Source organism: Misgurnus anguillicaudatus, chromosome 14 (genome assembly GCF_027580225.2).
Source record: "Misgurnus anguillicaudatus chromosome 14, ASM2758022v2, whole genome shotgun sequence".
NCBI classification, from domain to species: domain Eukaryota; kingdom Metazoa; phylum Chordata; class Actinopteri; order Cypriniformes; family Cobitidae; genus Misgurnus; species Misgurnus anguillicaudatus.
Window position 1 is genome coordinate 25966199 of NC_073350.2, and position 20326 is coordinate 25986524.

General features: G+C 41.1%; 1 long non-coding RNA gene across 1 annotated transcript; it reads right to left on the bottom strand.

Moving 5' to 3' along the window:
• Nucleotides 1–17608: 17608 nt before the first annotated feature.
• On the bottom strand, nt 17609–19362 carry LOC141369554 (uncharacterized). The gene is made up of 2 exons (XR_012373354.1): nt 18628–19362; nt 17609–17985 (listed from the first exon to the last, which is right to left on the bottom strand). It is a non-coding gene; the product is annotated as an uncharacterized lncRNA (long non-coding RNA).
• Nucleotides 19363–20326: the final 964 nt, after the last annotated feature.

Consider the following 20326-nt stretch of genomic DNA (forward strand, 5'->3'; position numbering starts at 1 on the left):
CACTAGGCTCATGCAAAGGCTGAAACACGGGCGTGGCACTGGGGCTCTGTAGCGCCCCCTGTAATGCAAAAACAAACATTGTTGCACAGATTGGGCAAGCATGTACGCACATGTACGAAAGTTGGTACGCATATAGATCTCATCGACCCGAACAACTTTCGCCCTCTAACATTTTAGCTCCGCCCAACAGGAAGTCCGCCATTTTGGATTGTTTAAAAAATGCATGCGGTGAACTTTTGAATACTCCTCCTAGGGGATTCATGCAAATGACACCAAAAGTGGTGATCATGATGTCAAGACATTGGACTTGCTAAATTGCGAAGGGATTTTTGATATCTCGAACGGTGTTGCCATGGCGAAGCGGCAAAGTCATGGCGAAATCAGAGAAACAGGAAGTGTCTAATATCTATGGCAAAAAATATCTTATTGTGATGCCATGCGGGGCGTTTGTTCGTCTGAAGATTCCGATCGCATCGATGCGCCTATTGTGACTCCCAGGTATAGCGCCACCACCAGGCGGCAGGAAGTGTGTCAGTTACAAAGCTGGATTTTTTTGACAGTTCCATGCAATGTTCTTTTAAATACTCCTTCTAGAAAAATCATGCAATTGACACCAAAAGTGGTCAACATGATGACGAGGCATAGTAGATGATAAATTGCGAAGGGATTTTTGATATCTCGAACGCTGTTCCCATGGCAACGTGTCAAACTTTACTTTCATTTTAAAGGCATATTTAAGCCTTACAGTTTCATGCAGTGAACTTTTAAATACTCCTTCAAGAATATTCATGCGATTGACACCAAAAGTGGTCAACATGATGCTGAGACATTGTAGATGATAAATTGCGAAGGGATTTTTGACATCTCGAATGTTGTTCCTATGGCAACGCGACAAATTTTACTTTCATTTTAAAGGCTTATTAAAGCATTACAGTTGCATGCGATGTTCTTTTAAATACTCCTTCTAGGTAAATAATGTTATTGACACCAGAAGTGGTCAACATGATGCTGAGACATTGTAGATGCTAAATTGCAAGGAATTTTTGACATCTCGAACGCTGTTCCCATGGCAACACGTCAAACTTTACTTTTATTTCAGGCATATTTAAGGCTCTTGGCATGCTTAGATTAAATTTAAATTTGGCAAACACATCAGAGTTGTCGGCTGTTAAGTGTTGACAAAAACGTCAGATAAAGGCGTGTCTATTTAGTGTCTCACTAGCGCCCCCATTTGTCTAAAATGTGGGGTTTCTTTTACCTACAGTACCTAAATGGATCAGTAGCAACATGAAATAGTCCACTGATATTTACCCACTTGATGCACATGCCCACCGTGCATCGTTTTCTCGGAGGCACCGTGTAGCGGTAAAAAAACGTGCGAGGGCCCGCCATCGCTGCTTGCAGCTATATTTTTTATTATTTTTATTTTTATTAGGGCCCGAGCACCGAGGAGCAGGCCAGAATGGCCTGCACCGTAGGTGCGAAGCCCTATTGTTTTTGCTCGGATTATTATTAGGGCCCGAGCACCGAGGAGCAGGCCAGAATGGCCTGCACCGAAAGGTGCGAAGCCCTATTGTTTTTGCTCGGATTATTAGGGCCCGAGCACCGAGGAGCAGGCCAGAATGGCCTGCACCGAAAGGTGCGAAGCCCTATTGTTTTTGCTCGGATTATTATTTTTTTTATTATTTTTAGGGCCCGAGCACCGAGGAGCAGGCCAGAATGGCCTGCACCGAAAGGTGCGAAGCCCTATTGTTTTCCTTAGGATTATTATTGTTTTTTTTTTTATTTTTATTTTTTTTTAACACTTTTGGGCATTTTGGGTGCCTTAACATACTCGAAAACTCTTGAAATTTGGCACACACGTCAGAGTCGTCGGCCATCAGGTCCGGGCAAAGGCTGGACCACGGGCGTGGCAAGGGAGCTCTGTAGCGCCCCCTGCAATGCAAAAACAAACATTGGGGCACAGATTGTGCAAACATGTACGCACATGTACGAGAGTTGGTACGCTTATAGATCTCATCGACCCGAACAACTTTCGCCCTCTAACATTTAAGCTCCGCCCAACAGGAAGTCAGCTATTTTGAATTGTTTAAAAAATGCATGCGTTGAACTTTTGAATACTCCTCCTAGAGGATGCATGCGATTGACACCAAAAGTGGTGAACATGATGTCGAGACATTGGACTTGCTAAATTGCGAAGGGATTTTTGATATCTCGAACGGTTCTGCCATGGCGAGCCGACAAAGTTGTGGCGAAATCAGAGAAACAGGAAGTGTCTAATATCTAAGGCAAAAAATGTCTTATTGTAATGATACGCGGGGTGTTTGTTCATCTGAAGATTCCAATCGCATCGATGTGCCTATTGTGAGTCTCGGGTATAGCGCCACCACCAGGCGCCAGGAAGTGTGTCAGTCACAAAGCTGGATTTTTTTGAAAGTTCCATGCAATGTTCTTTTAAATACTCCTTCTAGGATTTTCATGCGATTGACACCAAAAGTGGTCACCATGATGCCGAGACATTGTAGATGATAAATTGCTAAGGGATTTTTGATATCTCAAATGCTGTTCCCATGGCAACGCGTCAAACTTTACTTTCATTTTAAAGGCATATTTAAGCCTTTCAGTTGCATACAGTTAACTTTTAAATACTCCTTCTAGGATTTTTATGCGATTGACACCAAAAGTGGTCAACATGATGCCGAGACATTGTAGATGATAAATTGCGAAGGGATTTTTGATATCTCAAACGCTGTTACCATGGCAATGCATCAAACTTTACTTTTATTTTTACACATATTTAAGGCTGACAGTTACATGCTGTGAACCTTTAAATACTCCTCGTATGGGATTCATGCGATTGACACCAGAAGTGGTCAACATGATGCCGAGACATTCTAGATGATAAATTGCGAAGGAATTTTTGACATCTCGAACGCTGTTTCCATGGCAATGCGTCAAACTTTACTTTAATTTCAGGCATGTTTAAGGCTCTTGGCGTGGTTAGTTGAACTTTAAATTTGGCACACACATCAGAGTTTTCGGCTGTTAAGTGTTGACAAAAAGGTCAGACATAGGCGTGTCTCTTAAGTGGCTCACTAATGCCCCTGTTTGTCTAAAATGTGGGGTTTCTTTTACCTACAGTCCCCAAATGGCTCAGAAACAACATTAAATAGCCCACTGATATTTACCCACTTGATGCACTTGCCCACCGTGCATCGTTTTCTCGGAGGCACCGTGTAGCGGTAAATAAACGTGCGAGGGCCCGCCATTGCTGCTTGCAGCTATATTTATTAGGGCCCGAGCACCGAGGAGCAGGCCAGAATGGCCTGCACCGAAAGGTGCGAAGCCCTATTGTTTTTGCTCGGATTATTATTTTTATTTTTTTTTTTTTTTTTTTTTTTTCAACACTTTTGGACATTTTGGGGGCCTTAACATACTCGAAAACTCTTGAAATTTGGCACAGACATCAGAGTCGTCCGTGATCGCCGAAAGCCAAAGGCTGGAACACGGGCGTGACACAGGGGCTCTGTAGCGCCCCCTGTAATGCAAAAACAAACAGGAGTGCACAGATCAGGCAAACATGTACGCACATTTACGAAAGTTGGTACACATATAGATCTCATCGACCCGAACAACTTTCGCCCTCTAACATTTTAGCTCCGCCCAACAGGAAGTCCGCCATTTTGGATTGTTTAAAAAATGCATGCGGTGAACTTTTGAATACTCCTCCTAGGGGATTCATGCAAATGACACCAAACGTGGTGATCATGATGTCAAGACATTGGACTTGCTAAATTGCGAAGGGATTTTTGATATCTCGAACGGTCTTGCCATGGCGAAGCGGCAAAGTCATGGCGAAATCAGAGAAACAGGAAGTGTCTAATATCTAAGGCAAAAAATGTCTTATAGTGATGACACGCGGGGCGTTTGTTCGTCTGAAGATTCCGATCGCATCGATGTGCCTATTGTAAGTCTCGGGTATAGCGCCACCACCAGGCGCCAGGAAGTGTGTCAGTCATGAACTTTTAAATACTTCTCCTAGGGAATTCATACAATTGACACCAAACGTGGTGAACATGATGCTGAGACATTGGACTTGCTAAATTGCGAAGGGATTTTTGATATCTCGAACGGTGTTGCCATGGCGAGGCGACAAATTTATGGCGAATTCAGAGAAACAGGAAGTGTCTAATATCTAAAGCAAAAAATGTCTTATTGGGATGAAACGCAGTGTGTATGTTGGGCCAAGGATTCCGATCGCATCAATGTGCCTATTGTGAGTCTCTGGTATAGCGCCACCAACAGGCACCAGGAAGTGGTGCAGTCACAAAAGGTGGATTTTTTGACAGTTGCATGCAATGTTCTTTTAAATTCTCCTCCTAGGATTTTCATGCGATTGACACCAAAAGTGGTCAACATGATGCTGAGGCATTGTAGATGATAAATTGCGAAGGGATTTTTGATATCTCGAATGCTGCTCCCATGGCAACACGTCAAACTTTACTTTCATTTTCAGGGATATTTAAGCACTTGGCATGCACTTTGGGTGCCTTAACATGCTCGAAAACACCGGGAATTTGGCACAGACCTCAAAGTCGTCGGCCATTAGGACTAGGCAAACGCTGGAACACGGGTGTGGCAGTAGGGCTCTGTAGCGCCCCCTGTAATGCAAAAAAAATATTGGTGCACAAATCGGGCAAACATGTACGCACATGTACGAAAGTTGGTACGTATATAGATCTCATCGACCCGAACAACTTTCACAATCAAACCTATTAGCTCCGCCTCACAGGAAGTCGGCCATTTTGGATGGTTTCAAAAATGCATACGGTGAACTTTTGAATACTCCTTCTAGGGGATTCATGGGATTGACACCAAACGTGCTGATCATGATGCCGAGACATTGTACTTGCTAAATTGCGAAGGGATTTTTGATATCTCGAACGGTTCTGCCATGGCGAGGCGACAAATTCATGGCGAAATCAGAGAAACAGGAAGTGTCTAATATCTAAGGTAAAAAAATGTCTTATTGTGATGACACACGGGGTGTTTGTTCGTCTGAAGATTCTGATTGCATCGATGTGCCTATTGTGAGTCTCGGGTATAGCGCCACCACCAGGCGCCAGGAAGTGTTGCAGTCACAAAGGTTGATTTTTTTGACAGTTGCATGCAATGTTCTTTTAAATACTCCTCCTAGGATTTTCATATGATTGACACCAAAAGTGGTCACCATTATGCCGAGACATTGTAGATAATAAATTGCGATGGGATTTTTGATATCTCAAACGGTATTCCCATGGCAACGCGTCAAACTTTACTTTCATTTTAAAGGCATATTTAAGCCTTTCAGTTTTATACAGTTAACTTTTAAATACTCCTTCTAGGATTTTCATGCGATTGACACGAGAAGTGGTCAACATGATGCCGAGACGTTGTAGATGATAAATTGCGAAGGGATTTTTGATATCTCGGACGCTGTTTCCATGGCAACGCGTCAAACTTTACTTTAATTTCAGGCATGTTTAAGGCTCTTGGCGTGCTTAGTTGAACTTTATATTTGGCACACACATCAGAGTTTTCGGCTGTTAAGTGTTGACAAAAAGGTCAGACATAGGCGTGTCTCTTAAGTGGCTCACTAGTGCCCCTGTTTGTCTAAAATGTGGGGTTTCTTTTACCTACAGTCCCCAAATGCCTCAAAAACAACATTAAATAGCCCACTGATATTTACCCACTTGATGCCCTTTCCCACCGTGCATCGTTTTCTCGGACGCACCGTGTAGCGGTAAAAAAACGTGCGAGGGCCCGCCATCGCTGCTTGCAGCTATATTTCTTTTTATTATTTTTTTTTTTTTTTTTTTTTTTTCAACACTTTTGGACATTTTGGGGGCCTTAACATACTCGAAAACTCTTGAAATTTGGCACAGACATCAGAGTCGTCCGTGATCGCCGAAAGCCAAAGGCTGGAACACGGGCGTGGCACGGGGGCTCTGTAGCGCCCCCTGTAATGCAAAAACAAACAGGAGTGCACAGATCGGGCAAACATGTACGCATATTTACGAAAGTTGGTACGCATATAGATCTCATCGACCCGAACAACTTTCGCCCTCTAACATTTTAGCTCCGCCCAACAGGAAGTCCGCCATTTTGGATTGTTTAAAAAATGCATGCGGTGAACTTTTGAATACTCCTCCTAGGGGATTCATGCAAATGACACCAAATGTGGTGATCATGATGTCAAGACATTGGACTTGCTAAATTGCGAAGGGATTTTTGATATCTCGAACGGTGTTGCCATGGCGAAGCGGCAAAGTCATGGTGAAATCAGAGAAACAGGAAGTGTCTAATATCTAAGGCAAAAAATGTCTTATAGTGATGACACGCGGGGTGTTTGTTCGTCTGAAGATTCCGATCGCATCGATGTGCCTATTGTAAGTCTCGGGTATAGCGCCACCACCAGGCGCCAGGAAGTGTTGCAGTCACAAAGGTTGATTTTTTTGACAGTTCCATGTGATGTTCTTTTAAATACTCGTCCTAGAATGTTTATGCGATTGACACCAAAAGTGGTCAACATGATGCCAAGACATAGTAGATGATAAATTGCGAAGGGATTTTTGATATCTCAAACGTTGTTCCCATGACAACGCGTCAAACTTTACTTTCATTTTAAAGGCATATTTAAGCCCATGCAGTGAACTTTTCAATACTCCTTCTAGGATATTCATGCGATTGACACCAAACGTGGTCAACATGATGCCGAGACATTGGAGATGATAAAAAAGTGAAGGGATTTTTGATATCTCAAACGCTGTTCCCATGGCAACGCGTCAAACTTTTTACTTTCATTTTAAAGGCTTATTTAAGCCTGACAGTCGCATGCAATGTTCTTTTTAATACTCCTTCTAGGGAAATAATGCAATTCACACCAGAAGTTGTCAACATGATGCTGAGACATTGTAGACGCTAAATTGCGAAGGAATTTTTGACATCTCTAACGCTGTTCCCATGGCAACGTGTCAAACTTTACTTTTATGTCAGGCATATTTAAGGCTCTTGGTGTGCTTAGATTAACTTTAAATTTGGCACACACATCAGATTTGTCGGCTGTTAAGTGTTGACAAAAACGTCAGATAAAGGCGTGTCTATTTAGTGGCTCACTAGCGCCCCCGTTTGTCTAAAATGTGGGGTTTCTTTTACCTACAGTACCTAAATGGGTCAGTAGCAGCATGATATTTACCCACTTGATGCACTTGCCCACCGTGCATCGTTTTCTCGGAGGCACCGTGTAGCGGTAAACAAACGTGCGAGGGCCCGCCATCGCTGCTTGCAGCTATATTTTTTATTATTTTTATTATTTTTTTTTTTTAACACTTTTGGGCACTTTGGGTGCCTAAACATACTCGAAAAGTCTTGAAATTTGGCACAGACGTCAGAGTCGTCGGCCATCAGGTCCGGGGAAAGGCTGGACCACGGGCGTGGCAAGGGAGCTCTGTAGCGCCCCCTGTAATGCAAAAACAAACACTGGGGCACAGATCGGGCAAAAATGTACGCACATGTACGAGAGTTGGTACGCATATAGATCTCATCGACCCGAACAACTTTCGCCCTCTAACATTTAAGCTCCTCCCAACAGGAAGTCAGCTATTTTGGATTGTTTAAAAAATGCATGCGTTGAACTTTTAAATACTCCTCCTAGAGGATGCATGCAATTGACAACAAAAGTGGTGAACATGATGTCGAGACATTGGACTTGATAAATTGCGAAGGGATTTTTGATATCTCGAACGGTTCTGCCATGGCGAGCCGACAAATTTATGGCAAAATCAGAGAAACAGTAAGTGTCTAATATCTAAGGCAAAAAATGTCTTATAGTGATGACACGCAAGGTGTTTGTTCGTCTGAAGATTCCGATCGCATCGATGTGCCTATTGTGACTCCCGGGTATAGCGCCACCACCAGGCGCCAGGAAGTGTTGCAGTCAAAAAGGTAGATTTTTTTGACAGTTCCATGTGATGTTCTTTTAAATACTCCTCCTAGAATGTTTATGCGATTTACACCAAAAGTGGTCAACATGATGCCAAGACATAGTATATGATAAATTGCGAAGGGATTTTTGATATCTCGAACGTTGTTCCCATGACAACGCGTCAAACTTTACTTTCATTTTAAAGGCATGTTTAAGCCCTTTAGTTGCATGCAGTGAACTTTTCAATACTCCTTCTAGGATATTCATGCGATTGACACCAAACATGGTCAACATGATGCCGAGACATTGTAGATGATAAATTGCGAAGGGATTTTTGATATCTCAAACACTGTTCCCATGGCTATGCGTCAAACTTTTTACTTTCATTTTAAAGGCTTATTTAAGCCTGACAGTCGCATGCAATGTTCTTTTTAATACTTCTTCTAGGGAAATAATGCGATTCACACCAGAAGTTGTCAACATGATGCTGAGACATTGTAGACGCTAAATTGCGAAGGAATTTTTGACATCTCTAACGTTGTTCCCATGGCTACGTGTCAAACTTTACTTTTATGTCAGGCATATTTAAGGCTATTGGTGTGCTTAGATTGACTTTAAATTTGGCACACACATCAGATTTGTCGGCTGTTAAGTGTTGACAAAAACGTCAGATAAAGGCGTGTCTATTTAGTGGCTCACTAGCGCACCCGTTTGTCTAAAATGTGGGGTTTCTTTTACCTACAGTACCTAAATGGGTCAGTAGCAGCATGATATTTACCCACTTGATGCACTTGCCCACCGTGCATCGTTTTCTCGGAGGCACCGTGTAGCGGTAAACAAACGTGCGAGGGCCCGCCATCGCTGCTTGCAGCTATATTTAGGGCCCGAGCACCGAGGAGCAGGCCAGAATTGCCTGCACCGAAAGGTGCGAAGCCCTATTGTTTTTGCTCGGATTATTATTTAGGGCCCGAGCACCGAGGAGCAGGCCAGAATGGCCTGCACCGAAAGGTGCGAAGCCCTATTGTTTTTCTTAGGATTTATTATTTTTTTATTTTTTTTTATTATTATTTTTATTTTTTTTAACACTTTTGGGCATTTTGGGTGCCTAAACATACTCGAAAACTCTTGAAATTTGGCACAGACGTCAAAGTCGTCCGTCATTGCGAACGGGCAAAGGCTGGAACACGGGCGTGGCACAGGGGCTCTGTAGCGCCCCCTGTAATGCAAAAAAAAACATTGGTGCACAGATCGGGCAAACATGTACGCACATGTACGAGAGTTGGTACGCATATAGATCTCATCGACCCGAACAACTTTCGCGCTCTAACATTTTAGCTCCGCCCAACAGGAAGTCTGCCATTTTGGATTGTTTAAAAAATGCATGCGGTGAACTTTTAAATACTCCTTCTAGGGGATTCATGCAAATGACACCAAACGTGGTGATCATGATGTCGAGACATTGTACTTGCTAAATTGCGAAGGGATTTTTGATATCTCGAACGGTTCTGCCATGGCGAGGTGACAAAATCATGGCGAATTTAGAGAAACAGGAAGTGTCTAATATCTATGGCAAAAAATATCTTATTGTGATGCCATGCGGGGTGTTTGTTTGTCTGATGATTCCGATCGCATCGATGTGCCTATTGTGACTCCCGGGTATAGCGCCACCACCAGGCGCCAGGAAGTGTGTCAGTCATGAACTTTTAAATACTTCTCCTAGGGAATTCATACGATTGACACCAAACGTGGTGAAGATGATGCTGAGACATTGGACTTGCTAAATTGCGAAGGGATTTTTGATATCTCGAACGGTGTTGCCATGGCGAGGCGACAAATTTATGGCGAATTCAGAGAAACAGGAAGTGTCTAATATCTAAAGCAAAAAATGTCTTATTGGGATGAAACGCAGTGTGTATGTTCGGCCAAGGATTCCGATCGCATCGATGTGCCTATTGTGAGTCTCGGGTATAGCGCCACCACCAGGCGGCAGGAAGTGTGACAGTCACAAAAGGTGGATTTTTTGACAGTTGCATGCGGTTAACTTTTAAATACTCCTCCTAGGATTTTCATGCGATTGACACCAAAAGTGGTCAACATGATGCTGAGACATTGTAGATGATAAATTGCGAAGGGATTTTTGATATCTCGAATGCTGCTCCATTGGCAACACGTCAAATTTTACTTTCATTTTCAGGCATATTTAAGCACTTGGCATGCACTTTGAGTGCCTTAACATGCTCGAAAACACCGGGAATTTGGCACAGACCTCAAAGTCGTCGGCCATTAGGACGGGGCAAACACTGGAACATGGCCGTGGCAGTAGGGCTCTGTAGCGCCCCCTATAATGCAAAAAAATTTTTGGTGCACAAATCTGGCAAACATGTACGCACATGTACGAGAGTTGGTACGTATATAGATCCCATCGACACAAACAACTTTCACAATCAAACCTATTAGCTCCGCCCAACAGGAAGTCGGCCATTTTGGATGGTTTAAAAAATGCATACGGTGAACTTTTGAATACTCCTTCTAGGGGATTCATGGGATTGACACCAAACGTGGTGAACATGATGCCGAGACATTGTTCTTGCTAAATTGTGAAGGGATTTTTAATATCTCGAACGGTTCTGTCATGGCGAGGCGACAAATTCATGGCGAAATCAGAGAAACAGGAAGTGTCTAATATCTAAGGTAAAAAATATCTTATTGTGATGCCATGCAGGGTGTTTGTTCGTCTGAAGATTCTGATCGCATCGATGTGCCTATTGTGAGTCTCGGGTATAGCGCCACCACCAGGCGCCAGGAAGTGTTGCAGTCACAAAGGTTGATTTTTTTGACAGTTCCATGTGATGTTCTTTTAAATACTCCTCCTAGAATGTTTATGCGATTGACACTAAAAGTGGTCAACATGATGCTGAGACATTGTAGATGCTAATTTGCGAAGGGATTTTTGATATCTCTAACGCTGTTCCCATGGCAATGCCCCAAACTTTACTTTTATATCAGGCATATTTAGGGCTCTTGGCATGCTTAGATTAACCTAAAAGTTGGCACACACATGAGAGTTTTCGGCTGTTAAGTGTTGACAAAAAGGTCAGATAAAGGCGTGTCTATTTAGTGGCTCACTAGTGCCCCCGTTTGTCTAAAATGTGGGGTTTCTTTTACCTACAGAACCCAAATAGGTCAGTAGAAACATGAAATAGTCCACTGATATTTACCCACTTGATGCACGTGTCCACTGTGCATTGTTTTCTCTGAGGCACCGTGTAGCGGTAAAAAAACGTGCGAGGGCCCGCCATCGCTGCTTGCAGCTATATTTAGGGCCCGAGCACCGAGGAGCAGGCCAGAATGGCCTGCACCGAAAGGTGCGAAGCCCTATTGTTTTTGCTCGAATTTATTATTTTTTTTTTTGTTTATTTATTTTTTTTATTATTTTTATTTTTTTTAACACTTTTGGGCATTTTGGGTGCCTTAACATACTCGAAAACTCTTGAAATTTGGCACAGACGTTAGAGTCGTCCGTCATTGCGAACAGACAAAGGCTGGAACACGGGCGTGGCACGGGGGCTCTGTAGCGCCCCCTGTAATGCAAAAACAAACTGTAGTGCGGAGATCGGGCAAACATGTACGCACATTTACGAAAGTTGGTACACATATAGATCTCATCGACCCGAACAACTTTCGCCCTTTAACATTTTAGCTCCGCCCAACAGGAAGTCCGCCATTTTGGATTGTTTAAAAAATGCATGCGGTGAACTTTTGAATACTCCTCCTAGGGGATTCAAGCAAATGACACCAAACGTGGTGATCATGATGTCAAGACATTGGACTTGCTAAATTGCGAAGGGATTTTTGATATCTCGAACGGTGTTGCAATGGCGAAGCGGCAAAGTCATGGCGAAATCAGAGAAACAGAAAGTGTCGAATATCTAAGGCAAAAAATGTCTTATAGTGATAACACGCGGGGTGTTTGTTCGTCTGAAGATTCCGATCGCATCGTTGTGCCTATTGTAAGTCTCGGGTATAGCGCCACCACCAGGCGGCAGGAAATGTGTCAGTTACAAAGCTGGATTTTTTTTGACAGTTCCATGCAATGTTCTTTTAAATACTCCTTCTAGAAAAATCATGCAATTGACACCAAAAGTGGTCAACATGATGCCGAGGCATAGTAGATGATAAATTGCGAAGGGATTTTTGATATCTCGAACGCTGTTCCCATGGCAACACGTCAAACTTTACTTTCATTTTAAAGGCATATTTAAGCCTTACAGTTTCATGCAGTGAACTTTTAAATACTCCTTCTAGGATATTTATGCGATTGACACCAAAAGTGGTCAACATGATGCTGAGACATTGTAGATGATAAATTGCGAAGGGATTTTTGATATCTCGAATGTTGTTTCCATGGCAGCGCGCCAAACTTTACTTTTTTAAAGGCTTATTTAAGCATTACAGTTGCATGCGATGTTCTTTTAAATACTCCTTCTAGGTAAATAATGTTATTGGCACCAGAAGTGGTCAACATGATGCTGAGACATTGTAGATGCTAAATTGCCAAGGAATTTTTGACATCTCGAACGCTGTTCCCATGGCAACACGTCAAACTTTACTTTTATTTCAGGCATATTTAAGGCTCTTGGCGTGCTTAGATTAAATTTAAATTTGGCACACACATCAGAGTTGTCGGCTGTTAAGTGTTGACAAAAACGTCAGATAAAGGCGTGTCTATTTAGTGTCTCACTAGCGCCCCGTTTGTCTAAAATGTGGGGTTTCTTTTACCTACAGTACCCAAATTGGTCAGTAGCAACATTAAATAGCCCACTGATATTTACCCACTTGAGGCCCTTCTACACCGTGCATCGTTTTCTCGGACGCACCGTGTAGCGAAAAAAAACGTGCGAGGGCCCGCCATCGCTGCTTGCAGCTATATTTTTATTATTATTTTTTTTATTTTTTTCAACACTTTTGGGCATTTTGGGGGCCTTAACATACTTGAAAACTCTTGAAATTTGGCACAGACGTCAGAGTCGTCCGTCATCGCCGAAAGCCAAAGGCTGGAACACGGACGTGGCACGGGGGCTCTGTAGCGCCCCCTGTAATTCAAAAACAAACAGTAGTGCACAGATTGGGCAAAAATGTACGCACATGTATGAAAGTTGGTAAACATATAGATCTCATCAACCCGAACAACTTTCACACTCTAACCTATTAGCTCCGCCCAACAGGAAGTCGGCCATTTTGGATTGTTTAAAAAATGCATGCGGTGAACTTTTGAATACTCCTCCGAGGGGATACATGGGATTGACACCAATCGTGGTGATCATGATGTCAAGATATTGTACTTGCTAAATTGCGAAGGGATTTTTGATATCTCGAAGGGTTCTGTCATGGCAAGGCGACAAAGTCATGGCGAAATCAGAGAAACAGGAAGTGTCTAATATCTAAGGTAAAAAGGGTCTTATTGTGATGACACGCGGGGTGTTTGTTCGTCTGAAGATTCCGATCGCATCGATGTGCCTATTGTGACTCCCGGGTATAGCGCCACCACCAGGCGCCAGGAAGTGTGTCAGTCACAAAGGTGGATTTTTTTGACAGTTCCATCCGATGTTCTTTTAAATACTCCTTCCAGGATTTTCATGCGATTGACACCAAAAGTGGTCAACATGATGCCGAGACATTGTAGATGATAAATTGCGAAGGGATTTTTGATATCTCAAACGCTGTTCCCATGGCAACCTGTCAAACTTTACTTTCATTTTTAAGGCATATTTAAACCTTACAGCTGTATGCGGTAAACTTTTAAATACTCCCCCTGAGGAAATAATGTTATTGACACCAGAAGTGGTCAACATGATGCTGAGACATTGTAGATGATAAATTGCGAAGGAATTTTTGACATTTCAAAAGCTGTTCCCATGGCAACACGTCAAACTTTACTTTAATTTCAGGCATGTTTAAGGCTCTTGGCGTGCTTAGTTGAACTTTAAATTTGGCACACACATCAGAGTTTTCGGCTGTTAAGTGTTGACAAAAAAGTCAGACAAAGGCATGTCTCTTAAGTGGCTCACTAGTGCCCCTGTTTGTCTAAAATGTGGGGTTTCTTTTACCTACAGTCCCCAAATGGCTCAGAAACAACATTAAATAGCCCGCTGATATTTTACCCACTTGATGCCCTTGCCCGCCGTGCATCGTTTTCTCGGACGCACCGTGTAGCGGTAAAAAACCGTGCGAGGGCCCGCCATTGCTGCTTGCAGCTATATTTCTTTTTATTATTTTTTTTTATTTTTTTTTTTTTTCAACACTTTTGGACATTTTGGGGGCCTTAACATACTCGAAAACTCTTGAAATTTGGCACAGACATCAGAGTCGTCCGTGATCGCCGAAAGCCAAAGGCTGGAACACGGGCGTGGCACGGGGGCTCTGTAGCGCCCCCTGTAATGCAAAAACAAACAGGAGTGCACAGATCGGGCAAACATGTACGCATATTTACGAAAGTTGGTACACATATAGATCTCATCGACCCGAACAACTTTCGCCCTCTAACATTTTAGCTCCGCCCAACAGGAAGTCCGCCATTTTGGATTGTTTAAAAAATGCATGCGGTGAACTTTTGAATACTCCTCCTAGGGGATTCATGCAAATGACACCAAACGTGGTGATCATGATGTCAAGACATTGGTCTTGCTAAATTGCGAAGGGATTTTTGATATCTCGAACGGTGTTGTCATGGCGAAGCGGCAAAGTCATGGGGAAATCAGAGAAACAGGAAGGGTCTAATATCTAAGGCAAAAAATGTCTTTTAGTGATGACATGCGGGGTGTTTGTTCATCTGAAGATTCCGATCGCATCGATGTGCCTATTGTAAGTCTCGGATATAGCGCCACCACCAGGCGCCAGGAAGTGTTGCAGTCACAAAGGTTGATTTTTTTGACAGTTCCATGTGATGTTCTTTTAAATACTCCTCCTAGAATGTTTATGCGATTGACACCAAAAGTGGTCAACATGATGCCAAGACATAGTAGATGATAAATTGCGAAGGGATTTTTGATATTTCGAACGTTGTTCCCATGACAACGCGTCAAACTTTACTTTCATTTTAAAGGCATATTTAAGCCCTTCAGTTGCAGTCAGTGAACTTTTCAATACTCCTTCTAGGATATTCATGCGATTGACACCAAACATGGTCAACATGATGCTGAGACATTGGAGATGATAAAATGCGAAGGGATTTTTGACATCTCGAACGCTGTTGCCATGGCAACGCATCAAAGTTTACTATTATTTCAGGAATATTTAAGCCTCTTGGCATGCTTAGATTTACTTGAAATTTGGCACACACATCAGAGTTGTCAACTGTTAAGTGTTGACAAACAGGTCAGACATAGGTGTGCCTCTTAACCCTCTGGGGTCGGACCCTTTTTGGACACAGTCAGAGGTTCTGAGATGCTCTCACATTTGGTCTTTTTTCAGTAGCTTTAAAACACATTAATGGCTAATATCACATAACACTGTATTCAGCACAAACTGTGCTATAATAATATTTAAGATAAATGTATGTACATGTTTGTATTTTTAAGTAAATGATGTTTATGCGTGGTTAGTAAAAAAAAGAAAACAAAAAGTTGCTGAAATAAGGCCAAGGAACACATCCTAAACATTTGTTAACAAGCAAAAAAGTTATCTACTCTTGTAGAGTAGAGAATTTGCTACAAAAATATGTAAAAACCATTTAACCCACTCATTCACGTGAAAAAATACATTGATTTAACTTTTGTAAGACACTTTTTGCTGTGTAAAGGCAATATGCATGGGAGGGTCAATGGTCATGAATATTGATGTGTTTTACACCTGAGGAGACCCAACCCCCTAATGGCTCAGTGAGGAATGTTGGGACAAAAGAACTGTGACTGTGGGGAGACTTAAAGAGAAAAACTTTTGCTTGAGACTTAAAGAGAAAAACTTTTGCTTGTAGTTAAAAAAAATTAGGTTAAAATAAAGTACAAAAGGCCTTTTTAGTAAAATAAAAGTCTTACAGGGTTGCAAAAAATGCTAACAACATGAACAATACAATAGATTTAAGAAGCTTTATTGTAATTATAAACAAAGAAGCTTAATTGTAATTATAAATAATAAAGTAACAATATGTATACATGTAACAATATTCTATATGACCAGTACAATATGGCTCTAATTAAAAGAAAATGATTCTAAATGTCAGCTGTGAAAGTTTGGTGTGCATCTAAAAATACTTCCAAATATAAAAAATATGGTATACATTTGTAAACCATCACACACTGTAACTCTTTGGGAATGGAGTTAAATGTTGTCGTGCCATTGTTCAAAACGTGCGAGTACCAGACGAAGTTGGTGTTGCAGACACATTCCTGAAAACATATCTTAATTAATATCATGTATTTTCAAAGTACAAAGCAACACATCAGTATTACTAATATTGAGAACTTTTTTTAATAATTAATAGGGGTGACCCCGAATAGTTGAAGATTCGATGCATCGGAGAAGCCGGATTCGACTACCAATCTCACAGTCGAATCGTTGCAGATGTGTTATGAAATGAGGATCATTCAATTTTGGCCGTATATGGGTGCACACATTATCTGATTTCGCACATAACAGCTTTCTCCCAATATATTGATATACAGCATATTATTATAATGCTGCCAATAATATGTGATGTAGCAGCTTTCAATAAATATTTTTAAAATGCGTTAATAAATCCAACAATCCCTGTGACAGGGCTACACGTCCAAAAAGAGGTTCCTATGTTAATAAACCATTGCCTCTTTCTTTCTACATTTAAAAGACGAAGCTGGCAATTCTGGCAATACTTTCGTTTTTTTATTAATTTCTTTATTTTATTTATAAATCACTCTGGTTTATCTGATTTATCTATTTGGCTTGTGTTTTGTTTCCGTGCACTTGAGGCATTTTGCACATTTGTTCTGCACGTTGTTACTTCTGCCCTTATTGGATTTAAAAAATGTATTTATTATAAACGTAAATTCTGATATAATTTAAGTCTGTACATTTTGGATTGTTTTTCGTTCTATCGATGTTGCGCTATTGCGTTCTGGCCATGTTTGCGCATGCAATTTTGCCGAACGTGCTATAGGTGCTCTGCGTCTCATATTTAGAATTTCATCAAACTAAACATTACAAAACTGATGTTTTGCGGCGGGCATAAGTTTTAAAATGTATTTAAAACCGAGTGGTTATCTATTATGGTCGGTGTTCACTTTCAAATGATAGCAAAGAGATTCCTGAAATAAATAATATCATCAGGTCTTTCTGTATCTAAATTGAATACAGAGATGATCAAAGTCAAAGCAAGCAAGCAGGTATTTCTGTGCTAAACAATAACGCGGAGTGTCTATAAAATCATTAATTTCAGTGTTTTTCTTGTTATAAATTAACGTTTAATGAATTGTATACATTATAGCTTATAGTTTTTATCATTTACAGTAACAATCACAAATTATTTGTCATTTGTCTTTTTTTGGTCATGGCTTTGACGCGCTTAATCTCCGAATTAAATAAAAATACTAAATTGTAGCCGGGGTTTCCAAGGCAGGATCATCTTGCTTTGTTATTTTTTAGGTTTAGTTCTCAAAATGTTTTTTTGTGTGATGTTCTGTAGATCGTGGCATAAAAATGTTATGAGGAATAATTAAACAAATTTTGCCTTACATTTTACCTTAAAAAATATATATATAAATTGTATCACTTTATTTATTTCGGGTTCGTTTCTGCATGCCCCCGTGCGAGTAAATGATGATGAAGCCACGTTACTAAAAAAAATTAAAAACATTATTTGTATCATGTATTTTCGGAAAATACAGATATGTTTATATATATTCATCTTGTATTTTCCAAATTACTACGCAAAACATCAGTAAAAGTCTACTAATAAAACAGAAAAGCCTGCAAATGTGACTTACCCTTTATGAATGTCCGTCGCATTTCTGCAAATGCCCGCTGAAGAGGAGAGTGATGCTGCCACATTCCTACAAAAGTTTTTAATAATTAATATAATGTATTCTCCACAGTAACAAACTTATAAAGCAATACTAAGGCGGTAAAGCATAGTTGAGATAAGATAATTGGGTACATAGATGCGGTATATCTTTGTTAACGGGCCATTACCGGACATATTTATGGCTAAACATTAACACATTACAAATCTCCGGACACATTTACAGCACATCGATACTACATCGATACATTTACACCCGAACAGATAGTCGCGTAAACAAGACTTGTTGAGGCATAAACACACTAGTCAAAATATATTCTAAATAGTGATATTGTTTTATGACATATTGAACATTTACACCATACAATCATACTGTTTAACGCATGACATATCTTCGGGCTCATTTACAGCACAATGTTACACCCGAGCAAATAAAGAAGGCTTATTGATAAGTCGGCATGGACACTATAGTTATAGTAGTGATATTGCTTTATAACATTCACATTACACTTATCAGCATACGGTTTAATGTAAGAACTATAATTTTAATGTTAATACAAATTGCCAATTACGAGACGTTTTTATAAAGTCATTATGAATATCTGCTTGCAAACAGTCAGTATACAGTATATAAAAGTTACACAACATTTAAACAAATGTAGGTAAAACTTACTCTTCAGAAATTATATCCTCAGCTGGATCAAGTCGCTCTTCAAAATACAAACGTTCATCGTCGGAGTCCTGCTCTTCGTCTGAAGAAACAGTGAACTCTTCTTCCTCGCTGTCCAGGAGCATAGAGCTTCCTCACCTGTAAAGCGTGTCATCTTCCGAACCCGTTGATAAGTGGATGAAACTGTCAAAACTCGCTGCTTCTTAAAGCATTGTTTGTGGGCGTTGATCTTGTTTGCATAGCCCGCATCAGGTAATTTCCATATGAATGGCGCGCACAAGGGAAGGTGGGATTACATTAGCGCTAATGAGGTCGAGCCAGAAAAACTGTACCTCTCTTTACTTACATGTCGATTACACAAACAAACAATGAGTTCTTCAGATTTTAATTACATCATGTAAAAGTAGACATTTCAGGCTTTCTTTAGACATATGTATCATGTTCGTGTGACAAGTATTGGCGGAGTTATCAGTTCATGTTTGAAACGTGTTTGAGGAAAATGGTCAAGGAGACAGAGATGTCGAAATGCACTCCCTGTTTATTTTCTTTATTTGCCAAAAGCACACAGTTTTGTTGTTATTATGAAGGCACTCACATTAAAGTAGAGACTTCACAGTTTCGAATGATGTATTACATGTATGTGTATGATTATGAATGACGGAGTATTTTAAGTGGATGTCACAGGAAACAGGAAAAAATGCGTCAAAACGCGGCCCCGCGTTTTTGGACCCCAGGGGGTTAAGTCGCTCACTAGCGCCCCTGTTTGTCCTAAATGTGGGGTTTCTTTTACCTACAGTCCCCAATTGGGTCAGTAACAACATAAATAGTCCACTGATATTTACCCACTTGATGCACTTGCCCACCGTGCATTGTTTTCTTGGAGGCACCGTGTAGCGGTAAAAAAACGTGCGAGGGCCCGCCATCGCTGCTTGCAGCTATATTTATTATTATTTTTTTTTTTATTTTTTTTTCAACACTTGACCTAATTTGGGTCCCTTAACATACTCGAAAACTCTTGAAATTTGGCACACATGTCAGAGTCACGTACCACTAGGCTCATGCAAAGGCTGAAACACGGGCGTGGCACAGGGGCTCTGTAGCGCCCCCTGTAATGCAAAAACAAACATTGGTGCACAGATCGGACAAACATGCACGCACATGTACGAAAGTTGGTACGCATATAGATCTCATCGACCCGAACAACTTTCGCCCTCTAACATTTTAGCTCCGCCCAACAGGAAGTCCGCCATTTTGGATTGTTTAAAAAATGCATGCGGTGAACTTTTGAATACTCCTCCTATGGGATTCATGCAAATGACACCAAAAGTGGTGATCATGATGTCAAGACATTGGACTTGCTAAATTGCGAAGGGATTTTTGATATCTCGAACGGTGTTGCCATGGCGAAGCGGCAAAGTCATGGCGAAATCAGAGAAACAGGAAGTGTCTAATATCTAAGGTAAAAAATGTCTTATAGTGATGACACGCGAGGTGTTTGTTCATCTGAAGATTCCGATCGCATCGATGCGCCTATTGTGACTCCCGGGTATAGCGCCACCACCAGGCGGCAGGAAGTGTGTCAGTTACAAAGCTGGATTTTTTTGACAGTTCCATGCAATGTTCTTTTAAATACTCCTTCTAGAAAAATCATGCAATTGACACCAAAAGTGGTCAACATGATGACGAGACATTGTAGATGATA